Here is a 5,137-nt window from a genome sequence, read left to right as displayed (position 1 = left end):
GTTTGTGCATAAATAACACGGGGAGTGAGGTACAGAGATCATAGTCTATTTGGGTTATTTGTATATTAAAGTGTGCATGTCTTGTACTGGGACTGTTCATCTTTCTGTTCACAAAAGATGGACTGAGTGATGGTGTATGGGAACCAGGGACTGGGTTTCTCTGCCACAAGACTCAGCGCTTTCTCTGCTAACATAAAGTGCTGCTGAAGCACCACAGGCCACCAAAATCCCACCTAAGCAGGTCCCTTGTCCCATCTGGCAAACCTTCATCTTTAATCCCAGGGAGGGGGCTCTTGAAAAATGAAAATGAGCTCTTACCTTCTCACCGAAAACACCCCAGCAACACTCACACCTGTCCATACCTCATGTCCAACTATTTCCAAAGGACAAAGACTCTGCCCAGAAGTGCCAGCCATCCTTCCCTTCCCAGGTTCCCTGTAGGATCCCACCCAAGGACATCACAGCTGTGGGCACGGCAGAAAACACACAGCATGCAGTGAGGTGCAGAGCCACAGCCCCCAGTCCAGCTCCATGCCTTAGGAGCTGTGGAACAAACTCACCAGCAGGCAGTAAGGAAATGAGGTGGATTAGTGCCAACTCTTACTCTTTAATTGCAGATATATTCTGTTGGTCACAGTCTCAGGAAAGCACAAGTTCCCCTTTCCTAAAATACATTTCTCTGTTTGTAACTCTTTCAAAGAGCTTGCCAGTGGAGTTTCTTGCATGAAGAGCACTTCTTTAGTTCTTCCAGGTTCTTGGGTAGAGACATAAGCTTGCCAAAGGGAATTTATACCAAATTCAGTAATTTTTGCTGCTCTTAACTATCTAATGGGAAGGCTGCAGACATGTAACTCCTAAGTCAGTGACAATTTGGATTAAAATTGTAACAGAGACGCCCACCTACACTCTTCAGCCTCTCTCTTTGATAGAATATCTGTACAGACCCAGAGGAAGCAAGCTTAGATATGGGAGATGATCCTGCTGTTTGAATTCCCATCTCTGATCAGCATTCAGGTCTCACCTGTTAGGAGGATTGTTCATCTCACACCCATGCTGGGTTTCTGGGCCCGGTAACAGAACAAAGTGAACTCATTTGCTGGCCATAGAGTAGAGATGTGCACAATGCCCATCCTGAATTCCTGTACAGCTGAGTTTATGCCATGTCACCTTATTGTAGGCTCTTCACACCTTCCTTTGAAATCTTGGTGACTGTTCTCAAACATGAGACTCATCTCACATGAAATAGACCTTATGGTGAATACCTGCTTTGCAGGAACCTTTATAACGACAACTAAGTGTTTAAAATCCACTACCTTCAGTTCTCCTGAAGCACCTCAGCTCTGTTTGCCCACGGACCTTCCCCATGGTAGTTCAGTATTTGTGGTGTGTGTTGTCCACCCCAGAGTTACCTGCCTTAGGGAGAGCAGTGAATTAAGGTAGTGGAAGGGAAAGTTAAGGGATTTAGCTGGGGGAATCAGTTCTTTTCTGCTCTTATTTTAAAGAGAGGCTTTCTCTACCTCTGCCTGTCAGTTTATCCTCCTGACTCTGTTGAGCAGAGACTGCTGCCTGCAGAAAAGCATCTCTGCAGTGCACAGCCCTGCCTTGGCTTGGACTGGAAGTTACAGCTGCTGCTGTCATAAAGTAATAACCAGTATTAATCACTGTCAGTCTGGTTATATGAATGTCTTCCCTTTGGCTGAATAATCCATCTGTATGCACCTCCCAGCCTTCCACACCACAGAGGTGCCAGTTGATTACTCAGTGTGGATAATTACCTGAGCACCCTGCAGGACTGTGACAGAGTATTGATGGTCTCAGAGTGGTGCTATCAGGGTGCTCTCGGGCACAATTCATCCTGTCCATCTGAAATGAGCCACCTTAGGAGCTGGAAATCCCTAAGGGGGAATCAGACCTTTGAAGTTCCCTTGGGACAGCCTCTGGGTGCCCCTTTCCAGAGCTCCAGGCCCTGGGGAAACACAGGGCTGCCCTCAAGGGCGTTCTTGTGTTGGCACATAACCCACGTACCTATGCAAAGGAAGAAGCTGAGCTACAGCACAAAGGCATTTTGCATCTGGAGGACGTGTTCTCAATGCAGCAAAACATCTTTGTTATGAATGTAACATATGTGGTACTCTTCCTCTGTTTGGCAGGAGATAAGAAAAACAGAAGCAATGCAAAAATGAAAACAAAATGGAGCACATAAGCATCGTGAAACAATTACAATGCTGCATCTCATTAGGATCTAAATCTGGGATTGCCAGTCTTGTTTTAAAACCAGTTTTGTTCAACACCCAGTGACAGAATTTAAAAGCTGACATATCTTGCTGTATTGTGGGCTGCAGTCACAGCTGGTGTAAATCAGTATAAACTAATGAAGTCAATGGAGCTTCTCTGATTTACACTAGCTGAGGTTATGGCTCAATAAGGTTAGGCTTGCTTTCTAGGAGTGTTCAAGGAAGCCAACTTCTGTGTGTCCTGTGATGAAGTGGTTATTTATAATGGCCTTCAGTGTGGTTTGGAGCCAAATTTCCACATCAAAAGTAGCTTTATAAGAGATATCCTTACAGTGAGGTTCAGTGCAAAATCATGACTTCAGAAGCCAGCTTTCCTCATGCACTCAAGTATTTGATTTCAGCCTGAAAACCATTTGAGAAGCCAAGAAAAGCAGAGCCATTCCTGCCTACTTCCCCAGCTCTGCTTCATCTTTGAGTTGCCTGCATATCCAGCAGGCCCCGACCTACACTGCCCATTTATCAAGGCGAGTTACTCTAAGTGTCTGTTTATTTATGTTCAGAAATTCCCAGTAAGACAGACAAGTTTCATGCTCAACCTGAAAAATTGGGGAATGGAGGTGGAGTCCTTACCAGTTCCAGAGCTATTTGTTTGACTTGGCCACTAGTGCAAATAAAACACAATAACGTGTTCCCGAGTCACAGCGAGAGGTGGAGGTCACAAGAAAACAGATCATGTCTTTCACAGCTCCTCAGCTTCAGTGCACTGAATTATGACTCCTATTATTTACTTACTGGATTCTCCACCCTATGTGCACGCTCCAAACATTCGAAAAGCAGCAGGTCTCTGCTTCAAAGGACTGACAGGCAAGTGAGAGAGAGGAAAATCTGTCCTGAAGCTGCAGTAACCTTCTCCTCCTCCTCAGCTTGATCTGAAAGGTCAGATGTTCCCACAGCCCTCAGCTGACTCCTGCCATCTGCTGAGCCAGCCCACAGTCCTGTGCTCTCCTCTGCTGAGTTAAACTGCCAGACTCTCATGGCAAAGATGTTCCCAGCACAGCCAAACCTGCTCAAGGTGGGCTTTTCCAGAAGGATACTGGTTTTTTTCCTAGGAGAATCCTACTTCCTGCATCTCCAGCCTTGATGTGATCAGCTGTCCAGAAAACATCACGGGCTCTTTCACTGACCTCACCACTTTGAAACAGGTTGATTTCTTTAGAACTTAGTGCTAAAAATGCATGTCTTTATCTCCATTGTCAAGATCCCAAAATGGGGCTGAAGCCTCTCCAAACCTCCCAAGTGGTTTCTGCATATCCTGTGGAGAATGCTGCCCTCTCCTACACACTCTTCAGTGGGTTTAATCCTGTAGGAGCTCACTGGAGACAACTTTGTGGCAATGCTTCCAATAAGGGAAACTTCTGAACTGCCAGCAGCAGAGAACTCCACACACATGCTGAACATGAAACACCAGGATGTAAGGGCCTGCCTCACATCTGAACCTCATGGGAAGTACCACTTTCTCCTGAAAAGCACAGGATCATCCTCCTCCTTCATACACCCAGGTTTTGTTTTTGGTCTCTTCTCTCATCACACAACATGTGATAAATATTTTCGTATTAAGAGCGGCAATCTCCTTTTCCAGGGAATGTTCCTGGTCCATCTTGGGAGGTGGTTAGAGAGCCCCACTCAGCCACTGATCATTCACCAGCCTCCCAAACCAGTTGGGATTTTTCTCAGTACTCAGCTGAGTGCTGTCTTCCTGGGTACTGAAATATCACTCACTGATCTCCCCTTATTAGGTTTTTTCTATGTAGATAATTTTCCTTTGTATTTGTGACTTAATATGGAGCCTAAGTGAAGCCAGAAAATCATTTCGCTGTTTAACCCACCATGTTTGTTATTTGACATTTGGCTAGGCAGTTACACTAAAGCATCATAAATGCAAAACACTTCTGCTCCCCTCTACTTCTGTGCCTTCATATAAGGACTACGACTAATTGTTCCTGAAAGTTTGTTGTGTTCATTTGTTACTTAAGACAAATAATTTTCTACTTACCTCTTTCACAAAGACCTGGGTTTTTTTGTTACATTACTTACATTCTCTTCAGAAACACTCTCACAAACCATAGAAAGATCTACTATCACCTGTGTGCTCTGGTCTTCTCTCAGCTTCTCCAGATGAAGCAAGTGTGGAGATAGATTTTTTTCCTTAGCCTGGACATTGTTCAGTTTTTAAAATGGTTGAGGGCACTCAGTCTTTCTGCTTTTTAACCCAAACCAAGCAGAATTCCTGCCTTTTTTTTAAATTTAATAATTTCAAAAAGTAGTTGTGTTTGGCTGTCTTAAGATCAAAAGAAATTCTCTTCACTCTGGGGTATTTTAAAAAGAGAATTCTACCAGACAAATGAATTTACTTTCTGTTAACAGTCTCACAGCCTTTAAGTATTTGGCTCTAATTTTGGTTTTTAATGCTTGTCTAGTCTTACTAGGGTTGAACTGGAAGGCAGTCAGACGATTCTCAGATAACAGGCAGGAAAAAACAATGTAAACCCCTTATCCCAGAGGAACCAGAACCAGTGAATTACGCACAAGTAACAAAACCGGTTTCCTCGCCATCAGAACTTCTACTGAACCACAGAGTTTCAGAACTTTCCTCGAATCTGGCTGGGGCAAAGACAGGAAACTGCATCTTCTGAGCTTTAGAAATAGATCTTAAACATGTAAACATAAGATATTATGCCCCTGTCTTTTAAGTAACATTTATATTATCTCAAATAAACAGTCTTGCCGAAGTTAGTCTGTAATTGACATCTGACACAGTCCACATTGCAACAGATATGATAAGTGCAGTAAACAGCAGAAATTATGTTTCTCTGTTCTCTCAGAAACATTCATATTTCCTTGCA

This window comes from Pyrgilauda ruficollis, unplaced genomic scaffold (genome assembly GCF_017590135.1).
Source record: "Pyrgilauda ruficollis isolate IOZ18807 unplaced genomic scaffold, ASM1759013v1 scaffold31, whole genome shotgun sequence".
NCBI lineage: Eukaryota > Metazoa > Chordata > Aves > Passeriformes > Passeridae > Pyrgilauda > Pyrgilauda ruficollis.
The sequence above is the reverse complement of the archived record's forward strand: the minus strand, read 5'-3'. Positions refer to the sequence as shown.